Below are 24189 nucleotides of genomic sequence, written 5' to 3' on the forward strand. Positions count from 1 at the left end.
CAACCTTCTTTCTTTTTATTCTTGGCCCCTAATCTTTACGAGTCAAGCACGCACGGTGGTCACTTTCACCCCATGCATTTACACCCGGCGTCCTACCCACCTCTTCTCTTTGCCAATCTCTTTCCCCAAGTTCCTGCTAAAAACTTCTTCCAATGTCTTCATGGATGAATTCCTCCACCTCTCTCTGTGCACATACTTCCTCCTTCTCACTCTTCAAGTTGCCCCATACAGTTTGAACTTGTATAAATGTCTAATGGGGCCACATTTACAAATGTCTTTATGTGACTATATTTTCTTTTCATCTACAATTCTGGCTCCCGGTGTTCAGTGCCAAGTCTCCTTGACCCCTGGCATATTCTTGGGTACCAGCAGAGATTCCTCCTCATGAAGGATACTAGCTAATCGCATAAGTTGATACACAAAAGAGGAGACGGTCATTAAGGGAGATGGTTTTTGCTCTGCACTGCTCAGGGGCAGAAAGATTTGCTAATTTCTTTTTTTTTTTTTTTTTTTCTTTTGCGGTACGCGGGCCTCTCACTGTTGTGGCCTCTCCCGTTGCGGAGCACAGGCTTCGGATGTGCAGGCTCAGTGGCCATGGCTCATGGGCCCAGCCGCTCTGCGGCATGTGGGATCTTCCCGGACCGGGGCACGAACCCGTGTTCCCTGCATCGGCAGGCGGACTCTCAACCACTGCACCACCAGGGAAGCCCAGATTTGCTAATTTCTTACCAACCTTCCCCCAGCCCAAAGCGTGGCCTCCTGAGCTTTCCTCAGTACATACCTTCTTTTGTTGTTTTCCAAGAAACTCAGGCTGAAAGTCCTGTGCCCGTCAGCTGGCAGGGCACCCACCATTGTGCTTCTGTCACACAGACGGTGAAGTGCACACATGCATTGAGAGAGAGGGAGAAGCACACTACCTGTTCTCTGAACTGCAGGCGCTCATCTTTAGCTGGGTCCTGGGAGGTGTAAAGGGCTGCAAGGGCTGCACACACCCTTTCACTGCCCAGTCACCAGTCTCCAAGGTCAGCAGGCATTTCTGGGGTGACTTGAAGAGTATTGCCCAAAGGCATCAGTGCCCATTGGGCACTCCAGCCTCAGAGGAATTCCTTTCCGATAAAGAATTAGCCAGCATCCTCTTACAACGTGCAAAACCATATAGAATGAAAATCGGTTGTAAAGAAGCCACCAGCTGAATGCGGATCCTGTTGAGAACTGCCTGAGGCGGGGGGAAAGGGGGATATCGTTCAGAGTTGACCTCTTCCGGTGACTACTAAAATGTTTGTCCCACAGCTGGGACAACACACCAACTCCTGAGCAGACCCCAGGAAGGAAAATGGAGGAGGGAACAAAGAGACTAAAATTAGAGGTAAGTTCCTCCACAGCGTGTAGGAGACAGAATACCTTAGAGATACTCCCAAGCCCCTCATTGCACAATCCAGAATCAAGCGGCAAAGTGTGTGAGTGACTCCACCAGTGTAACAGGAAGGCAGAGTTTCCATGACACCACATCCCTTGGGAGATGCACACCCTATGGCCTGGGTGCAGTTCTGAGAATCTGTGCCAGGTGAGGCCGAGAGCTGGTCACGGACCCAGTTATCTCTGTTCAGACTTGGCTTTCAAGCCCGCAAGGGCGATGCTTCCCATCATCCCACTCCTGTTGCTCTGTGCACCTTTTCTGTCTTGTCTGTCGGCTTCTGATGGGCAGAAATTCATTATTACACACAGAAAAAGCTGCACTGACTGTGTTCTGTGCATTTGTGTAATGATTTCCTTAGAACGGAAGGGGATTTCTGGATAACAGAGAACATGCCTTTAAGGTTCTGATGACTACCCTCCAAAAATGTTACACCTATTGCCACTTTCAGCAGCAGGGTGTAATGGTGCCCATCCCTGTGCACACTTTTAATAAATGCTGAAGTCATACATCTCTTGCATTTTGCTAAATTTATTTTAGTGTGTCTTTTCCTATCTCTCGTTCATGTTTATGGTCTACTTGTATTTCAGGGCTGTGAGTTGTCTGTTCTGTCTCGTTTATATTGGATTGCTTACCTTTTCTTATCAATTTGTAGGTGTTTAGATATTTTGTATACTGATTAGAATAATTTTACCCATTGTTTCTGTTTTAACTTTACTTATGGCATCTTTCATCTTAGAGAGATGTAAAGTTCTAATGTAGATAAATATGCCAGTATTTTATAGCTCCTGGGGTCTGTTTCATGTTTTGAATATCAATATAATTTTTTTTTTTTTGCGGTACGCGGGCCTCTCACTGCTGTGGCCTCTCCCGTTGCGGAGCACAGGCTCCGGACGTGCAGGCTCAGTGGCCACGGCTCATGGGCCCAGCCACTCTGCGGCATGTGGGATCTTCCCAGACCGGGGCACGAACCCGCATCCCCTGCATCGGCAGGCGGACTCTCAACCACTGCGCCACCAGGGAAGCCCTTTGCTTCCTTTTTCAAAGTGTCTGAAGTATATTTATGTATTTGTTTCTCCATATGGACTTCAGAATCGTCTTCTCTATTTTTCAAAATAAACATCCTGGGATTTGGGTTAGAATGACTGACATCTTTATTATATGTTAATTTTCCATCCAAGAATATTGTCCACTTTTTGTCCTTTAGTATAGTCTTTTTGTTTGCTTCTTCAGGCACATTGTTAAAATTTTTTCTCCTAGATTTTATTTCATAGATTGTGTGGCTATCATGAAAGGGATTTTAAAAAGTGTTTTTATTCCTTATTATTAGAGTATGGGGAAAAATCATTGTCTTCTTGTTTATATCTTGCACCTGACCACCCTTTAAAGCTCTCTCATCAGTTCAAATAATTTTTCAGTGGATTCTCTTGGGTCTTCTAGGTAGACAACTTTATCATTTGCAAGAAATAAATTTTTCTTTCTATTTAAATATTTATGCCTTTAAAATCATATTTATATTCAAAACATGAAACAGACCCCAGAAACTATAAAATAAATTATTAGCATATTTATCTACATTAAAATTTTATATCACTCTAAGATGAAAGATACCATAAACAAAGTTAGAACACAAACAATGGATAATGTATATGCCACAAGATGAAGTCTCTGTATTTTAATAAGAGAACTTAATTTGTCACATTTATTGTGGCTACTGATTTTCTTTGACTTATTCTTGTCCCCTTACCTTATGTTCCTATGAGACATGCTTTCTTCTTGTGTATTTTCTTTCCTGACTGGTTGGATCATACAGTTTTCTTTCTTTGTGCCCCCTCTAGTGGTTTCAAGGTTCTAGAACCTATTTCTATTTGTAACTACTCTTAAAAATGTATAAGCCTGTATTTTTTCCCTCAGTGTCTAGAAGTGCTGGTTACTTCTGAATGAGACAAAATATTGGGCATGCTTTACCTCTCTTCTCTTCCTTTCTACTCATCCCCCTCCAAACTCCCAGGTTTGATTGAAATAATCTGGAAGTTTTGTTTCAGATGCTTTCAAATACAGTTTTTCCTTCTTCTATCTTAGGAACTATTTTCTAAAAATTACATTAAAAAATCATGAGTGCATTAGCAGCAATTACAGTAACAACCACAACTTTTGGCAATTTTATTGCACATCACTGTTTCTTGTGTTACATGTCTCATCTACTTTGTCTTTCCTTGGCTTCATCTTGCTTGAAATATCCTCCAGTATTTTATTTCCATAAATGTCCTTCGATAGTGTAATTTCTCTGATTTCCTTCATTTCTGAAGATCTTCTTTTACTTTCTTAGTTGAAAGATTATTGTTCAAAAATGTGAATGTGTGTATGGGAGGAAATGAAACTGTAATAGTCCCGTGGGAAGAGGGGTGAGGAGGTAGAAGGTAGTGTAAAGGACTTAATCCTGATCTCTTCCAGCAGAGTCAATAGACAGGGACTGGTGGTATTAACACATAATTTAGACCTCAGGAAGTAATTACAGAAAAACCAAACCCCAAAGCCACAAAGTTCTCCCTCTGGCAACACAACTAGGATGATTAGGGAAGAGATGAAGCAGGGAGGGAGGTTAAAGGACTATGGTTTTTTGGTTATGTTTTTTGTCCAATTTTACTCTTTAAACATGAGCCTGCATTACTTTGATAAAATTAAGGTTTTTTTTTTTGTGGTACGCGGGCCTCTCACTGCTGTTGCCTCTCCCGTTGCGCAGCAGAGGCCCCGTGGCCATGGCTCACGGGCCTAGCCACTCCGCGGCATGTGGGATCTTCCCGGACTGGGGCACGAACCCGTGTCCCCTGCATCGGCAGGCGGACTCTCAACAACTGCGCCACCAGGGAAGCCCAAGAGGTAGGATTTTTTTACCTGCTCCCTCTGTGTTGAGCTGGGGTGTAAAACCATGGGATGGTTGCTCCTAAGCCCATTAAGAACTGCTTTTTGACCACAGTCCTGTGGGACTCCTGAATGTATGCCCTGTTGTCTATCAGAGCCAGTGATCCAGGGGCACTTCCCTCAGGCAGCAGCTGCAAAAGATCAGGTAGCAGACATGTGTATAAGATTCTTCCATGGAGATACTGGTGACTTGGAGTGAGCTAGAGAAAGAGGGCGAGGGGGATGTTCCCACACTTCCCTTGTCTCCCTGGAGGATTGCAGTCAGCCCATAGATGCAAGCTTGAATAGAAGCCTGACCCTCAGGTAGCAACTTTTGAAGTATACAAATAGACCCCTTTAAGGGAAAAACCGGGGAGATGGGAATTTCTGCTCCCTCTACAATAAGCCAGTTAAGAACTGCTTCTTTCTTTGTTATAGTCTGTGGGGCTCCTGAATGGAAGCCCTGTTGGCTATCAGAGCCATGTGACCAAGGGAGATGTCCCCTTGGGCAGCAGCCACAAAAACTGAGGCAGAGACATATGTACAAACTCTTTTCAGTCGGACAATAGCTACTTGGGCAGGAGGGAGAGAGTGATGGGGAGTGCCTGCAGGCTTTCCTGGTCTCTGAGGAGGATTGCATCAGCCTTGAGATGCTAAATTAGAAGCCTGATGCTCAGGTAGCAGCTTTTAAAGTGTGCAGATAGACTCCATTCAGGAAAAGACTGGAAGATGGGCACTTTTTTCCTGCTCCCTCAGCTCTGAGCACTGGGATTATAGCTGCAGTTAAGTGTTCGCTCCCATTAATAACTGCTTCTTTGTTTGCTATAGTAGTTTGTGGGTCTCAGGTGCACAAACCCCATGACTTGCAGAGCTAGGTGTTTTGGAGGCCGATCCCTCTGATGGGAGCCTTAAAAGTTGAGGTGCTAGTTGTGTATTCCAAACCCTTCACTCTTCAGACAGAAATTGGGAATTGGGGGTGGGGATCTGACGTTTTGGCACTGTACCAGGGGTGGGGTTTTTGGCAAGAGTGTGTCCCAGCCTTTCCTACCTGTTTTGATGTGGGTATTTGCTCATTAGCCCAATGTGTAGGAGTCACTCAGCCAGTTTCTGGATTTCTTTCAGAGGGGATCGCTTCATGTCTAACTACCTCTTTTGTGTGTCCATGGGAGCTGGGGACGTTGTAGCAAATATAGAAATGAGACTTTTCTGACAAACAAGGAAAATAAGCAAACAATGAGTAGGCTGGGGAAACAACATAAACAGACCTGAAACAGTTAAGCAATCTTGGTTATTCTTTAGCTGTTACTACCAACAAACACTTGTAGCTAGACTTGTCCTTCACAAAGCTAAACAAAGCTAATTACTGACTCCATATGAATTGTACAATCCACCTGGCATTTACTCTCGCTGCATTCTTTTGTAGCAAATCATCCCTTGTAGCTGTTTACATTTCAGAAAAGGGTCTAAGGCCCATAATGCAGAGATGACGGAACCAGTTACCAGGCTGCCTGATGCCAGCAGTTGTTACCGAGTCCAAGCTCGCTCCGCTCGCCACGCGAAAAGCCGGCAGACCGAGAAGATGGCAGACTAATGTCTGAAAAACCATCTTTTCAGGGCTTGGATGCCAGTTTCTTTTATAGCACAGAGAGGGGAAGGAGATGAAGTAAAGTAAAAAGGCCATAAGTTTTGCAAATATCCCCTGGCATGGCCCCCCTCGGGGAGGGGATGTGTTAATTTCTTCTTTCTTGCGGCCATCTAGTGGTGGGCGGGGTCATATTATCTCACTGCGAGCTGAACAGAGGCACTTCAGTTTAACATTCAGGCAGAGGGGCAGGGTTCCCTGAGGCAGGCCATTATGTATGATTAAAATAACAAAAGCAAGGAAAAGCAAAGGTTAAAGTCAAAGAAACAGATCGACCATGGAGTCCGATTTAGCTCTTCCTTGTTACAACGTGACTGTTTTAAAATATTGCAAGAAGAAGAAGCAGAATGCAACACCTTCACCACTTTGATCCTTATCACTTACCCTGGACAGAGAGTTCCACCCATAAGACCCCCTGTAATTCCCCAGGACAGGGAGACACAGTTCTTGAGGTTCTAGCCTGCTGTGTCTTCCTTTTGCCTGGCAAAGAAAATTAAAAACCTCTCTATTTCTTATCTTCCAAATCTCTGTCTCCGTATTTTTATTCAGCATCGGTGCACAGGGAGCCGAGATTTGGCAACAGAGAGTTTAGAAGCCTCCAATGTCACCATCTTTAAAGACCACCTGTGGCACTGTACGCTTTTGGTGCCTGTGGTTTCACTCATTGGGCTATTAGAACAGCTGAATCCGGGAATATTGACATCAGATGCTGGTGAGCATGTAGATCTGTATAAATCTTGATCTATGTGTATTTTATCTTTTTATGTAAAATGAGGTACAGGATCAAGTTCAGTTTCTTCTAAATAGATAACAACTGTGCCAACATCCTTCGTGAATGGACTGTGTTTTAACACACAATGTCAATTCTGTCTACATCAAGTTTCTGTTTAACCTTGGATTTGTTTCCTGGCTCTCTGTTCTTTACTATCGGTCCACTTGGCTATCTCTGCGCCCAAAATGTTGGCTGGCTTAATCATCACAGTTCTGGGATATGTCTTGATATATATGAGACTAAGATTCCCAGTCTTGTTCTTATTCTGCTGTGTCTTGTCAATTCCTGGCTATTTGCTCTACCACATAAAAATTCACTTACAAAGTTCTAAGAAAACTCCACTGAGATTTTCAAAGAAATTGTTTTGAACGTATAGATTAATTCTGGGAGAAATGATATCTTTAAATTACACATATTTTATCTGAAAGATTTTATGTCTCTCCTCTTATTTCAGTTTTCTTTAGTGTCTTTTAATAAAGTTTCATAATGTTCTTTAATAAGTTTGCAAATATTTTATTGGACTTATTCCTAATTTACACACTTTTGATATTGTACATGGCATGTTTGTTTTTCTATCTTTGCTGTTTCTTTGCTGTTGTATAGAAGTGCAGTTTATTTGGGTTATTAATCTTAAGTCACATGAATATGATGAATTCATCCGTAGATTCTTCTAGATTTTCTGTGTAGCGGCCATTCTATTTATTCCTTTCTAAAGTTATAACTTTTTCCCATTTTATCCCTTATTGAAATGACTAGTACTCCAGTATAGTTTTGGAGAGCTATATTTAATGCAATCATCTTTATTATGTTCCTGATTATGTGTGGTGTTTGCTGTGATGATATACAATTTGCATGATGTTTGCTAAGTTTTTTTTTTTTCAACAGATTAAGGAGGTTCTCTTTTAATTCTAGATTCATAAGCAATTTTCTTCTATTTTGGATTCCCTAAAATTTTAAATCATCAATGGATGTTGAAATTTATTTGTTTTTCACATCTGTTAAAAAATTATAGTTTTACTCCTTTAATTCATTAAGATGATAATTACATTAACACGTATTCCAACATTGACCTAATCTTTCATTCCAGTAGAAGCTCAATTTGGTCATCATGCATTATGGTTTTTGTACCCTTTGGTTTGAGTTTGCAAAATTTCTGTATTACTTTTATATTTTTGTTTCTGAATAATGTTGATCAATACTTTTCCTTTTCCAAACTGCCCTTGTCTGTTTTTTTTTTTTTTTGCGGTACGCGGGCCTCTCACTGTTGTGGCCTCTCCCGTTGCGGAGCACAGGCTCCGGACGCGCAGGCTCAGCGGCCATGGCTTATGGGCCTAGCCGCTCCGCGGCATGTGGGATCTCACCGGACCGGGGCTCGAACCCGTGTCCCCTGCTTCGGCAGGCGGACTCTCAACCACTGCGCCATCAGGGAAGCCCTCTCTTTTATTCTTGATTGATGTTGCCAGATGCTTATCTATTTTAATAGTACTTTGAATCATCTAACTTTAGCTTTATTAATCTGAACTATATGTCTTTTTATTTCTACAAATCCTTCTCTTTATAATTTTTATCCTTCTATTCTCTTCCAGTATATTATGATTTAAATATAAATGACAAACAGATAAATGTTCAACTTTTTCATTTCTAATAATAATATTTAAGGATATAACTTTGACTCAAACCAAATTAGCTCCATTTCATACATTATGAGATATTGTGATTTCAATATCATTCAATTCTAAAAATCTTATAAGTACTATTATAATTTTTTCTTTGAGTCCTCAGTTATTTTAGAAGTGTGTTTAAAAATTTTCAAATATATAAGAATTTTACACTACTTTTATTATTGTTATTTAACTTAATTATATTGTATTTAGATTAGAGAACATTGCCTGAATGACACCAATTATTTGAGATTTTCTGAAAACCATTTTATGTGCTTGTACATGGTGAAAGTTTGTGAATGGTCCATGTGTGCTCCAAAATAATGTTTTCTGAGGAATCAGTATTCTAAGAATGTCTACTTGATCAAACTTATTAATTTGTAGTTCAAATATTATATTCTCATTAATTTTGTCTACTTAGTCAGGTTCGAAATGCACAGTATGTCAATTTTTCCTTGTATATGTATCAATATTTGCTTTGTGAATATTAAAGATATAAGGTACATATACATTAAAATTTTAAATATTTTCCTAGTGAATTAACTTTTTATATTGATGGAATAATTATCTCTAATAGTGCTTTTTTCTTAAAACCTCTTTTTATTTTATTATTTGACACTAACATTATGGTTCTCCTTTGGTTAATATTTGTCTGGCATATCTTTTACCACTTTTTGTCTTCAGTGAATAGTTCATATATTTTATGTTTTTCTCTTATAATTGCAACACTGGGATTTTTTTTCCTTTTCCATTATCGTTTATTACAGGATGTTGAATATACAATAGGACGTTGTTGTTTATCCATTCTATATATAATAGTTTGCATCTGCTAGTCCCAAACTCGCAATCCATCCCTCCCCTCCACCCCTCCCTCTTGTCAACCACACGCCTGTTCTCTATGTCTGTGTAGACTCCATTTATTCTTTTTTTCTTTAACATCTTTATTGGAGTATAATTGCTTTACAATAGTGTGTTAGTTTCTGCTTTATAACAAAGTGAATCAGTTATACATATACATATGTTTCCATATCTCTTCCCTCTTGCATCTCCCTCCCTCCCACCCTCCCTATCCCACCCCTCTAGGTGGTCACAAACCACCTAGCTGATCTCCCTGTGCTATGCGGCTGCTTCCTACTAGCTATCTATTTTACATTTGGTAGTGTATATATGTCCATGCCACACTCTCACTTTGTCACAGCTTACCCTTCCCCTCCCCATACCCTCAAGTCCATGCTCTAGTAGGTCTGTGTCTTTATTCCCATCTTACCCATAGGTTCTTCATGACCTTTTTTGTTTTTTTCCTTAGATTCCATATATATGTGTTAGCATATGGTATTTGTTTTTCTCTCTGACTTACTTCACTCTAACACTGGGATTTTTTTTTTTTTTTTTGCGGTACGCGGGCCTCACTGTTGTGGCCTCTCCCATTGCGGAGACTGTGAATATACTGAAATAAAGGTGTAGACAGTTTCCCCATAGCCACTGAAGGAATTGTAGCTCTGTAGAGTTGTTTACTGACATTTGGCAGGAGGAGGTTACAACCAGACCTGCATCTTAGACAGACTCCAAGGCAGCAGCATAGAAAAAGGATGATTGGAATCTCCCAGGTGTAGAATGGCAAACTAGGCAGCACTAAAGTCATACAAGTAGAAGAAGAGAACTAGAAAAGAAGAAGGCTACAATAAGGGGATAGATAGTAGGGAAGTTGATTCAACAGAAATAACTGGAATCCTGAGTAGAATTTAGTCTGACCTCCACTCTTATGACTTGGGACACTAAGGTGAGCACTCTCTACACAGGTGACCTCTATTTGATCATTTGTTTTTGCTCATCTCTCCTCACCAGACAGAAATTAGCCTCCATGTGCTGTTTTCTGACATTCCCTGGGGTTTTTATCAGTGCACAGACCCTAATATATGTTTGTTGGTTGAATAGATGAAAAAAGAAATGATGGTGTAAGCACCAGAGAAAGGGGTCTGGATAGGGTAGCATAGACTTATCTCCCCTTGAGCATCCATCTAAATAAAATTACAAACCCTGGAAATAGCATGAGGCAACCATAAGGAAACACTGAAAACTTGAAAGAAGATGTACTGACTAGGGGCATAGGTCTGGAGGAACAACATAGCAGCCAAGCATCTTATGATTCAACCCCTTACTCAGCAAAGGAATGTGGCCCAAGTAGGCTCACTCCACACCCACATCACTGACAACATCAGGTGGGCAAAGTGGTACTAGCCAAAGGATTGAGCAGGAACCTCCACTGACAAGAGGCCAGGGGAATCATTCTTTTTCTCTATGGGCCAGGGACTCCCCTCCATCACCTAGAGATACCAGGAAGTCTGACTTAGGGAAGCATCTCTATTTGCACAGGAAGCACTAGAAGGGATCAGTAAGAATCTCCAACATCACCAAGTAAACCAAGCAGACCAAAACAGCACAGTGAAGTCTCTGAAAATTAAATAGTTCTTGAAACCGCTACTGTAAAAAGTGGATGAGGACCTGAGTGCTAAACCCAAACAGTGTGACTGCCTGATAAAACAGAAGCATCCTTGACTAGGATCTGGGATTTACTAATGTAATATTAAAAATACCCAACTTTCAATTTAAGAATAGGCAGTTGACTGATGCCAACACCAGATTGAATCAGATGTTTGAAATGAGAAGGAAATGAAGATATTCTCAGATGAAAAAAAACTAAGAATATGTTGCTAGTTGACTTAGTCTTAAAGAATGGCTAAAGAAAATTGTTAAAACAGGAAGAAAATGATAAAAGGAATCTTACAACATCAAGAATGAAGGAAAAAAATAGATCGATCCCAAGTAAAGACAATAGATTGCCCTTCTCATGAGTTTTTGAAATTATCTTTCATGATTTAAACAAAAGTTATAATTCTATCTCATTTGATGCTCAGTATAGGTAGAAGAAATACTTAAGGAAATTTTATTTCAAATATGGAGAAGTTACAAAGAGAACTAAATGAAAGTAAGTATTCCACATTTTACTCAAAGTGATAAAATGTCAGTACTAGTAGGTTGTGGTACATATATTTATATCTAATACCCAGATGAAATGCTAAGACAACTATACAAAGTGATGTACTCAAAAATAGTGGAAATAAATCTAGATGGAATTCTAAAAATGTTCTAGTAATCCCTAGGAAGTCAAGAAAAGAGAAACAGAGGAAGGATAACAGGAAACAAATATAAAACAAATAATAAAATGCCAGAGTTAAGCTCTAAATACCAATAACTACCTTAAATTTAAATGCTATAAATATGCTAATGAAGAAATTGGCCGTGGGAATTCCCTGATTATTCCATTGGCACTGGGAATTCCAGTGGTTAAGACTCCGTGCTTTCACTGCTGAGAGCTGGGGTTCAATCCCTGGTCGGGGAACATAGATCCCACAAGCTGCATGGCATGGCTAAATAAATAAATAGGCAGAATAGATTAAAAAAAACCACAACCCAGTTATGTGCTGTCTATAGGAAACTCATATCAAATACAATGTCATTGGTAGAGTGAGTGGAAAGGATAGAAAAAGATATACGGCAGTGGTCACCCTTCAGAGGGAGAATGGATCCTCCTCCTGCCTCTCAAAATTTGGTTCAGTTGTTGAGACTGATGATGTCATACATGCATCAAAAAGATATGAGGAAGTTTGTTAGTCACATAATGAGGCTTTCTGGGAAAAGCAAGGCAGACTCCTAAGCAGGTGTGAAAAATGGCAAAAGAAAGCAAAGAAAGGAAACTGACTTGGCTTTCACTGCAGTTAGGGGAAGCGGATGGGGTGAAAATTCCTTCACGCATGAGGGAGCGTTTCCATGGTTTGAACTTCTCTCTGATGCCAAAAGAGGGAGTGTTCAGGCTCTGTTCTCAGCTTGCCTAGCTGCGAGGTAAAAGGAAGAGGGGTGGTGGTAGTATAGACTGGAAGCTATCAGCAGTTAAACTTTAAAAGTGAAGGCATGGGACTTCTCTGGTGGCCCAGTGGTTAAGACTCTGCACTCCCAATGCAGGGGGCCCAGGTTCGATCACTGGTCAGGGAACTAGATCCCACATGCCACAACTAAAAGATGCAACATGACGAAATGAAAATCTCACACACAGCAGTGAAGATCCAACAGCTGTAACTAAGACTCAATGCAGCCAAATAAATAAATATTTTTTTAAAAAAATAAAAATGAAGTCAGGGTAGTATAGTAAAAAAATACGGTGGAACAGGAAGTTCCACTTCTCATTCCTTCAAAGAGACACTAATTTAACAACAATATATGGACCGCAGTACATTTATAGGAACTCCAGAAACCAGCTAGGAAGTTGCAGTACCACAGGTGAGTGCAAAACTGAGCACAGCTGTTTTGAACTGGAGAAGGCAAACGGTTGCATTTTAGCTACTACCCCCCATCCCCCTGCCAGCAAAGCACAGTTTAAATGGAAGAAAGCACCCAAACTGTGATTTCTCCCTTGGGAGGGAGGGGAAGAGGGAAACGTGTGTCCAATATTCTGGTTCTTTGTGGGATAGACTGAGGGACTGGTTTCTGTCTCTCCTGACGGTGGAGAACCAGCAGAGTCTGGATGCCTAGGGGCTACTGAGAACAAAGAACAGGGCATTTGGCAGCAGTGTCATAAATTCTGAAGTGCTGCAGACAGACACCAGAGGGAGCAAGAGATTATAAGCTCCCGAAAAAAGAAACAGAGAAAGCTTCCCAGTTGAGAAATACACACACAAGCCCAGAGGAGAAATCACCAGAAAAGATTTGAGAAGCCCCAGACTCCATAGCAGAGGTGACTGGTGAAGGTCTTCCCCTGCAGGAAGCCAGTCTTCAATTGTCTCTGTTTGCAGATAACATGATCTTATATACAGAAAATCTTAAAGACTCCACCAAAAAAAAAAAAAAAAAAAACCTGTTAAGATTAATAAGCAAATTTAGTAAAGTTGCAAGATAGAAAATCAATATACAAAAGTAACTTACATTTCTATACACTAATAAACTATCTACAAAAGAAATTAAGAAAACAATTGCATTTACAATAGCATCAAAAAATTAAAATATTTTTGTAAATTTAAGCAAGGACGTGAAAGATGTGAAAACCATATGATATTGATGAAAGAAACTGAAGAAGACACAAGCAAATGGAAAGATATCCTGTGTTCTTGGAGTGGAAGAATTAATATTGTTAAAATGCCCATACTACTGAAGTGATCTACAGGTTCAATGCAACCCCTATAAAAATTTTAATGGTATTTTTCACAGAAATACAATAAACTATCCCCAAATTCATATAAAACCACAAAAGACCCTGAATAGCCAAAACAATCTTGAACAAGAACAAAGCTGGAGACATCATACTTCCTGATTTCAAAATACACTACAAAGCAACAGTAATCAAAATACAGAACACTAGGGGAATTGCCATGGCTAGACTACCTGGGAACATCTAGAAACAAACAAACAAATGAACTAGGTAGTTAGTGGTCTGCTTACTCACATCTTGGTAATAGTTTCATGTCCTCTGTGAGTGGCCATGCCGAAACGTGGCCCCTGCCTAACCACAGAGTCCTTCTAGCTAGCCTTACCCAACCATGGATCCAATCCCACTGACCCTATCAGCAGCCCTGTCTGACTAGAAAGACATGCCAGCAGCCCTGCCCAACTGAAGAACCTATGGCTGGTCCTTCCCAACCATAGAGCACCAGTAATGGGCCCCACTTGACCATGGACCCCACAGACCCCACCATTAGACCCCAATTACCTAAGGATGCTACCAGCTGGCCCACCTAGATTCCCAGGTGAGGCTGACTGATGAAGGTCTTTCTCAGCTGAACCAGCCTGGAAAGACTGAAAGTGGTGATTACTTCCTCAAATGACAGAGACCAATGCAAGGGTACACAGATCATGAAGAATCAGGCAAACATCACATTACAAAGGAAACTAATAAAGCTTCAGTAGCAAAAAGTAATAAAAATGGAAACCTACAAACTACCTGACAAAGAATTCAGGGTAATTATTTTAAAGTAGCTCAGTGCACAACAAGAGAACACAGGTAGACAACTAAATGAAATCAGGAAAGCCATACATGAACAAAATAAGAAGTTATTACAAAGAAATAGATACCATCAAAAAGGCACAGAAATTCTATGGCAGAAGAATACAATTACTGAACTGAAAAATTCAGTAGAGAGCTTCAACAACACACTTGATCAAACAGAAGAAAAAATTAATGTCCTCTAAGTAAAGTCATTTAAAGTTATCCAGACAGAGGAGCAAAAAGAAAAAAGAATAAAAAATCATGAAGAAAATCTGAGACTTATGGGACACAATTAAATGAAACAATATATGCCTTATTGGAATCCCAGAAGAAGAGAGTGAAAGGGGGCAGAAAGCCTATTTTTAAAAAGAATGGCTGAAAACTACCCAAATTTGGGAATGGAAATGGACATCCAAATTCATGAAGTCCAAAAATCCCCACATAGGTTAATAAATCTACACTGAGACACATTATAATTAAGTTGTCAAAGCTCAAAGACAAAGAGAGATTTTGAAAGCAACAAGAGAAAGTGATTCACCATATGCAAGGGAACCCCCATGAGACTGTATCAGTGGATTTCTCAGGAGAAACCTTGCAGACTAGGGAGAGTGAAATGATATATTCAAACTAATGAAAGGAGAAAACTGCCAATCATGAATACTACACCCGGAAAACTGTCCTTCAAAAATAAAGGAGATACAGACTTTTATAGATAAACAATAACTTAGGGAGTTTGTCACCACTAGAAGTGCTAAAGAGAATTCTTCAAGTTGAAATGAATATACACTAAACAGCAACATGAAATTATATGAGAGTACAAATTTTCCTGGAAAAGGTAAATATATAGACAAACACAGAATATTATAACACTGTAATCGTGGCATGTAAACTACTTTTAACCCTAGTATAAAAATTTTAAAAAAAAGTATTAAGAATAACTATAACCACAAAAAATGTTAATGGATACACAATATAAAAAGAAGTAAATTCTAACAGCAGTAACAGAGTGTAGGAGAAAGAGGAGTAAAAATGTAGAGTTTTCATATGTGATTGAACTTAAGCTGTTATCAGCCTAAAATAGATGGTTATAACATTAAGAAGTTCTTTGAAAGCCTCATGGTAACCTCAAAGTAATAATCAAAGAGAAAAGAATAAGGCACATCACTACAAAAAATCATCAAACTACAAAAAGCAAGAAAGTAAGATAGGAACAAAAGAACTAAAAATCAGAAAACAAATAAAATGGCAATAGTAAAAAAATTTTTTTAATTAAAAAAATGGCAATAGTAACTCCTTACATATCAATAATTACTTTAAATGTAAATGAATTAAACTCAGTAAACAAAAGACAGTAGTTAAGTGAGAAAAAAACCAAGATCTAACTATATCCTTTCTTCCAGAGACTTGCCTTAGATTTAAGAACACAACAGGCTGAAAGTGAAGGGATGGAAAAACATATTCCATGCAAATGGTAACCAAAAGAAAGCAGGGTGGCTATACTCATATCAGAAAAAAAAAAGGCTTTTAGTCAAAAACTGTCACAAGAAACAAATAAGGTCATCACATAGTGAAAATAAGGTCAATTCAACAGAGAGATATAACAATTATAAATACATGTACACCCAAGAAGAAAGCATCTATATGTAAAGCAAATATTGACAGGTGTGAAGGGAGAAATAGACAGAAATACAGTTAAGAGTAGAAGATTCAATACCCCACTTTCAATAATGGATAGATCATCCAGACAGAAGATCAATCAGGAAACAGCCAACTTTAACATTGTAGACAAAATAGACCTCACAGATATACAGAACATTCTAGCCCAAAGGGACAGAATCCACATTCTTCTCAAAGGCACGCAGAACATTCTCCATGATAGATCATATGTGAGGCCACAAAGAAGTCTTAACAAATTTAAGAATATTGAAGTCATTCCAAGTATCTTCCAAATACAATGGAATGAAGCTAGAAATCAATAACAAAAGGGAAATGAAAAAATTCTTGTGGAAATTAAATGACACACTCTTGAACAACAACTGGGTCAAAGAAAAAATCAGAGGGAAGTTAGAAAATATCTCAAGACAAATGAAGATGAACTCATAACACAGCAAAACTTATAAGACACAGCAAAAGTAGGACCAAAAGGAAAAATCTTAGCAATAAAAGCCAACATTAAATAAGAAGAGTTCTGGGATTCCCTGGTGGCACAGTGGTTGAGATTCCGCCTGCCAATGCAGGGGACACAGGTTCGTGCCCCGGTCTGGGAAGATCCCACATGCCGCGGAGCGGCTCGGCTCATGAGCCATGGCCGCTGAGCCTGCGCATCCGGAGCCTGTGATCCGCAACAGGAGAGGCCACAACAGTGAGAGGCCCGCGTACCACAAAAAAAAAAAAAAAAGAAGAGTTCTGGTTCAAGATGGTGACATAGGAGGCTCCTGAACTCACCTCCTCCTATGGACACACTGGCTCTACAACTCCATAAGCAACAATTCCCTGAAAGACATCTAGAAACTAAATGAGCAAATCCTACACGTTCAGGCACACAAGAAAATAACCAGATCAAAATGTGTAGGAGAGACCAAAACACAGTATCACCATAAAACCCACCCCAGGCATGGTGACATGCAACCAGGAGGGAACTCACAACTCACAGATTCTCCCTGAGGAGCAAAGGGTTTGGACACCACAGACCTTAAAAGGTGTCCCACCTTTCAAGTCTTTCACCTGACAGGTGGGATCTTAACAAAACATTTAAAAATATAAGCAATATATAAAAAGAATTACACACCATGATCAAAGGGGATTTGATCCAGGGATAAAAGGCTAGTTCAATATCTGAAAATCAATCAGTGTAATCTACCAAGTCAACATGCTAATGAAGAAAATTCACATGATCATACCAATTACTGAAGAAAAAGTATTTGACAAAATTAAACACCCACTCATAATTTTTTTAACTCTCAGAAAAAGTAGAAACAGGAAACTTTCTCAACTTGATGAAGAGTATCTAGCAAAACAAAAAAAATCTATAGCTAATAGGGTTCTTAATGATGGAAGGCTGATTTCTTTCCCCCAAGACTGGGAACAAGGCAAGCATCTTCACTCTCACCACTCTCATTCAACATGCTAATGAGGGACTTCCGTGGTGGCACAGTGGTTAAGAATCCGCCTGCCAATGCAGGGGACATAGGTTCGATTTCCTGGTCTGGGAAGATCCCACATGCCACAGAGCAACTAAACCCATGCGCCACAACTACTGAGCCCACATGCCACAACTACTGAAGCCTGCGCATCTAGAGCCTGTGCTCTGCAACAAAAGAAGCCACCACAATGAGAAGACCATGCACCACAACGAAGAGTAGTCCCCACTCAATGCAACTAGAGAAAGTCTTTGCACAGCAATGAAGACCCAATGCGACCAAAAATAAATAAATAATTTTAAAAAAACGTAATAAGGAAAGTTCTAACCAGTGTAATAAGGCAAGAAAAGGAAATAAAAGACCTAGAGATTGGTAAAGAAAAACTAAAACTGTCCCTATTTGCAGATGACATGATTGTCTATGTAGAAAATCCCAAGAAATCCACTAAAAAAAATCTCCTAGAGGGCTTCCCTGGTGGCGCAGTGGTTGAGAGTCCGCCTGCCGATGCAGGGGACATGGTTTCGTGCCCCGGTCCGGGAAGATCCCACATGCCACGGAGTGGCTAGGCCCATGAGCCATGGCCACTGAGCCTGCGCGTCTGGAGCCTGTGCTCCGCGACAGGAGAGGGCACAACAGTGAGAGGCCCGCGTACCGCAAAAAAAAAAAAAAAAAAAAAAACTCTTAGAAATAATAAGTGAGTTAATCTAGATCATTGGGTACAAGACAAACATACAAAAATTAATTGTGCAATGAACATGGGAGCACTGAAATTTAAAATACCATACCACTTATAATTGCTCAAAAAAGGAGAAACACTTTGACTTAAATCTCTTGAAACATGTACAGGACTTGCATGCTGAAAAATACAAAATACTGATAAAAGAAATCAATGAAGATTCAAATAAATGGAAAGACATACTGCTTTCATGGATTGAAAGAATCAACATAGTGAAGATACCAATTCTCTCCAATGTAATATATGAGTAAACCTGTGCATTTGTATCAAAATCCCCAAAATATCTTGTATACATAGACAAGATTATTCTAAAATTTATATGGAAAATCAAAGAATAGCTAAAATCATTTCAGAAAAGAAGAATGAAGTACAAGGAATCAGTCTACCCAATTTCAACACTTCGTGCGTAGCAACAGTAATCAAGACTGTGGGGTATTTGCTGAAGCATAAACACATAGGACAATGGAACACAATAAGGATCCCAGAAACAGATGCATACAAATATTCCCAACTGATTTTTGACTAATGTGCAAAAGCAGTTCCATGGAGGAAGGATAGCCTTTTCACAAACTGTGCTAGAATAATTGAATAGTCAAAACAAGAACCACAGTTTAAACCTCACATCTTATATAAAAATGACCTCAAAATGGATCACAGACTTAAGGACAAAATATGAAACTATAAAATTTTAGAAAAAAAAGAAGAAAATCTTCAGAACCTCGGACTAGGCAGAGTTCTTATACTGGATACCAAAATCATAACCCATAAAAGGAAAAATCAATAAACTGGACTTCATCAAAATTGAACAACATTTTCTTTGTGAAAGGCCCTCTTAAGAGGATGAAAATACAGGCTACAGACTAGGGGAAAAATTCTGTAAACCACATATCCAAAAAGGACTATTATTTACAGTCTGTAAAGAACTCTCAAGATTCAACAGTAAAAAAACCAAACAATCCAAGTAGAAAATGGGCAAAAGACATGAAGAGACATTTCGGAAAGAAGACATATACATAACAAGTAAGCACATGAAAAGATGTTCGACATAGTAGTCATCAGAGAAATGCAAATCAAAACCACTATCACCTTATATCACTACACACCTATCAGAATAGCTAAAATAAAAAATAGTGACACACAGGGAACTCTGCTCAATACTCTGTAACAACCTAATTGGGAAAAGAATTTGAAAAAGAATAGATACATGTATAACTGAATCACTTTGTTGTACACCTGAAACTACCACAGCATTGTTAATCTAATATACTCCAATATAAAATAAAAAATTAAAAAAATTTTTTTAATAGTGACAACACTAAATGCTGGTAAGGATGCAGAGAAACTAGTTCACTCACACACTGCTGGTGGGAATATAAAATGCTACTCTGGAAAATGGTTTGGCAGTATCTTAAAAACTAAACATGCAATTACCATACAACCCAGCAATTGCACTCCTGGGCACTCATTCCAGGGAAATGAAACATATTCACACAAAAACTTGTACACGAATGTTCATAGCAGCTTTTTTCTTTGTAATATCAAAAACTGGAAACAGGGCTTCCTTGGTGGTGCAGTGGTTGAGAGTCCGCCTGCCAATGCAGGGGACATGGGTTCGATCCCTGGTCCGGGAGGACCCCACATGCCGCGGAGCAGCTGGGCCCACGTGCCACAGCTGCTGAGCCTGTGCTCTAGAGCCTGAGAGCCACGACTACTGAAGCCCGCGTACCTAGAGCCCGTGCTCTCCACAAGAAGAGAAGCGACCGCAGTGAGAAGCCCGCACGCCACAACTCGAGAAAACCCACGCACAGCAGCAAAGAACCAATGCAGCCAAAAACAAACAAATAAAAATTAATTAATTAATTTTAAAAAACTGGAAACAACCTTGATATGATATTTAAATGAATTTTGATACATCACTACCATGGAAAACTACTCAGCAATAAAAAGGAATGAACTGCTAATAAATGCAACAACTTGGATGGATCTAAAGGGAATTATGCTGAGTAAGATAAAAAGCCAATCCCAAAAGGTCACATATTGTATATTCCTCTCATATAGCAGCCTTTTTGTAAAAATAATTCCCATGCTTAGCTATTTCTTTCTTTTTTTGTAGCAGCTTTATTGAGGTATAATTCACATACAATTCACTCATTTAAAGTATAAAATTCAATGTTTTTTACCATAGTTACTGATATGCACAACCATAACTGCAGTCAATTTTAGAACATTTTCATCACTCCCAAAAGAAACCTCATACTCTTTAGTTGCCACCTCTCGATCTCTTCATCTGCTCCTGCCATAGGCAAACACAATCTACTTTCTGTCTCTATAAATTTGCCTGTTCTGGACATGTGGTCTTTGTGACCGAGTTCTATCACTTAGCACAATTTTTCAAGTTTCATCCATGTTGTAGCATGTACCATTCCTTCTTTATAGCTGAATAATATTCCATTGTGTGGATATACCACATTTCCTGTGTCCAATTATCAAGTGATGAACATCTGGGTTGTTTCTAACTTTTGACTATTATGAATAGTGCTACATTCATGTACATATGTCCACATGAAAAATTCATGTACAATTTTTCATGTGGACATATGTATTTATTTCTCTTGGATATATACCTAGGAGTAGAATTCCTGGGTCATATAGCAATCCTATATTTAACTTTTTCAGGAACTTCCAGCCTGTTTTCCAAAGTGGCTACATGATTTTACTTTCCCACCAGCGACCTAAAAGCGCTCCAATTTCTACATATCCTCACTAAGACTTATTATTATCTGTCTTTTTTTTTATAGCCTCCTAGTGTGTGTGAAGTGATATTTCATTGTGGTTTTGATTTGCATTTGTCTGATGGCTAATGCTGTGGAGGAGTTTTTCATGGGCTTATTGAACATGTGTATATCTTATTTGGGGAAATGTCTATTTGGATGTTCTGCCCATTTCTTATTTGGGTTATTTGTAAGAGTGATTTGTTAGAGTCCTATATATATTCTAAATACAAATCTCTTATCAGTTATTATTTGCCATTTTTTTTTCTCATTCAGTGGGTTGTCTTTTCACTTTCTTGATAGTATCCTTTAAGAAACAGAATTTTTCAATTTTAGTGACATCACATCTATCTGTTGTTTTCTTTAGTTGTTTGCGCTTCTGGTGTCATGGATGAGAAACCACTGCCACATCCAAGATTATGAAATTCACCCACTTTTTTCTCTAAAAGTTCTATAGTTTTAATTCTTACATTTAGGTATTTGATCCATTTTGAGTTCATTTTTTTATATGGTTGGAGGTAAGGATCCAGAGTCATTCTTTTGCTTGTGGATATCCAGTTGTTCCAGAACCATCTGTTGAAAAGACTCTTCTTTTCTCATTGAATTATTTTGGCATCTATGTAGCATTCTTGAAATATTAAAATTATGGAGATGGAGAATAGACTAGTGGTTTCCAGTTGTCGGGGATGGGATAGGGGAAGGGAGGGAGGTGAATGTAGCTATGAAAGGGCACAGGAGGAATCCTTGTGATGATAAAACTGTCCTGTGCCTTGCCTGTATGAATGTTACTAAAGTGTGCTATTTATAGCAGATACATATAGGTTGTGATATTACCATAGTTTTGCAAGATGTTACCACTGGGTTAACTGGGTAAAGTGTACATGAGCTACCGCTGTATTATATTTTTAGAACTACATGTGAATCTACAATTATCTCAAAATACAAGATTATTTAATAAACATTTTAAACATGCACACATATAGACACAAATGTCCCCATCTTTTCGCTAGACCATTGTCTTGAAGCCTCAAGGATGCCTGAGAATACCAGGAATGTGCTGTTTCGGGAACTGGTATCATTTTATGATGCAGCTTCGCACTTCACAGAAATGGAAGGGGAACCTTGACCTTGGCTCAGAGGAGTCTCTAGGTATACATGAGCCTGAAGAATTATAGAACATAGTCTCTCTATGTTTCCAAAGTTGAATCAGGGGCCCCTGGGATGGTGGTTGCAGCGCCTCAGCTTAGCAGTTTGTTCTTTGTCTTCAAGGTTTTCCAAGGATCAGGCTGGAGTGAAGGATCAGGCTTCCTACTCTAACTTTGCAGTGACCTTTGTCCATGAGTGTGGGGCTGGGTTCTGTGTGCATATACAAATATTACCTTCAGAACATTTGCTCCCAGGATGCAGAGAACACCTACTGTGTGCCTGTTTTTTGTATGGACACTGGAGAAACAGTGGTGAACAACACAGGCAGGTTGACATTCTAGTGAGAGACAGAAAATAAGCACATGAACAAAGACAGAATATCAGAGACAAATACATGCTATAAAGGAAAAATAAGGGAGGCTGAAGGGACGGGGGCCCTATTAAGTAGGGTAGTTCTAGAGATTTTTGAGCAAAGATCTCCAAAAAGTGAGAGAATAAACTGGCTTGCAAAAATTTTGGAAAGATAGCTTCCAGGGAGAGGGAACAATGAGTAGAAACACTCCCTGCCCCGCCAAGCATGCCTAGCACTTCTGGGGGAATGTGAGGGGAGGGGCAATGTGACTTGAGCTCAGTAAACAGGGCAGGAGGCTGTCGGGGGAACAGTAGGGGTGGGAAGTGAGACTGAGAGGTGGGCAAGGTCACATCATACAGGGCCTTGGAGAAAATGATAAGAATCTTTTGTTTCATTTCAAGTGTCACAGGAAGCCAGTGAAGGGTGGAGAGCAGGACAGAATCATAATCTTTTTTTTTTTTTTTTTTTTTGCGGTACGCGGGCCTCTCACTGTTGCGGCCTCTCCCGTTGTGGAGCACAGGCTTTGGACGCGCAGGCTCAGTGGCCATGGCTCACGGGCCCAGCCGCTGCGCGGCATGTGGGATCTTCCTGGACCGGGGCACGAACCCGTGTCCCCTGCATCGGCAGGTGGACTCTCAACCACTGCACCACCAGGGAAGCCCGCATAATCTAATTTATATTTTTAAAGTATCCCTCTGGCCTTTGTGTGGAGGATGAGTGTTTTGGGGCTCTAGAAGGGAAGTAGGGATCCTTAAAAAACTGAAAGTAGAACTACCACATGGATCCAGCAATCCCACTCCTGGGCATATATCTGAAGAAAACCATAATTCGAAAAGATACATGCATCCCAATGTTCATTGAAACATTATTTACAATAGCAAAGACATGGAAGCAACCTAGATGTCCATGAACAGAAGAATAAAAAGAATGAAATAATAAAGATCTACTCAACAAATTTCAAGTATATACAGTATTATTAACTATAAAAAAAAAAAGAGGGGAAACAGGGAGACCACTATGAAGGCTGTCACCGTTGTCCAAGTGAGCTATGAAGACGGCTCTGAATAGTGTAATAACAGTGCAAAGGTGAGAAGTGATTGGGCCAGAATGGTTTTGCAGGTAGAGCTGATACCTTGTTTCTGTGGACTGGACTTTGGGTATGAGAGAAAGGGAGTCCAGGTTTGGGCCCTGAGCAACTGGTTCAACCGTAGCTCTGTTTACTGAAGACTGGGGGAAAGCTAATATAATGCTAGATAATGATACATGCTAAGGAGGAACTAGAGTAGGGTCAGAATCTGGATCACGGTAGAGCTGGGCTGGGGAGGTGGGCAGGGGCAATTTTAGATAGGACACCCATTGGGGCAAAGAAATATTAATAGGTGTTCCATGTAAAAGGGGGCTCCATGGGAAAAAAACATTTTGCAAAACAGTAGGTTAAAACAAATTGAAATTACTGCAGAATTCCTCAGAAACATCGATAGCCTAATGACATCGTGAATCCAAAGGAGGGCAGGGGGAGGGCAGAATGTAGCACATAAAGGCTATACTCCTGTGATCATGGGTGCCCTCTGGGAACAGGGTCCCAAGGAATGCTGGTGCAGATTGAAGAAGAATACTGTT

The 24189-nt window shown here is 39.7% G+C and overlaps 1 long non-coding RNA gene across 1 annotated transcript in view; it reads left to right on the forward strand.

Moving 5' to 3' along the window:
- The first annotated feature begins 786 nt into the window (after positions 1 to 786).
- Positions 787 to 24189, forward strand: part of LOC141278375 (uncharacterized) — a 29054-nt gene continuing 5651 nt past the window's right edge. The window contains exons 1-2 of the long non-coding RNA XR_012331024.1: positions 787 to 1022; positions 1291 to 1366. This is a non-coding gene — a long non-coding RNA (uncharacterized lncRNA). The remainder of the gene's footprint in view (positions 1023 to 1290; positions 1367 to 24189) is intronic.

Source organism: Tursiops truncatus, chromosome 3 (genome assembly GCF_011762595.2).
Source record: "Tursiops truncatus isolate mTurTru1 chromosome 3, mTurTru1.mat.Y, whole genome shotgun sequence".
NCBI classification, from domain to species: Eukaryota; Metazoa; Chordata; class Mammalia; order Artiodactyla; family Delphinidae; genus Tursiops; species Tursiops truncatus.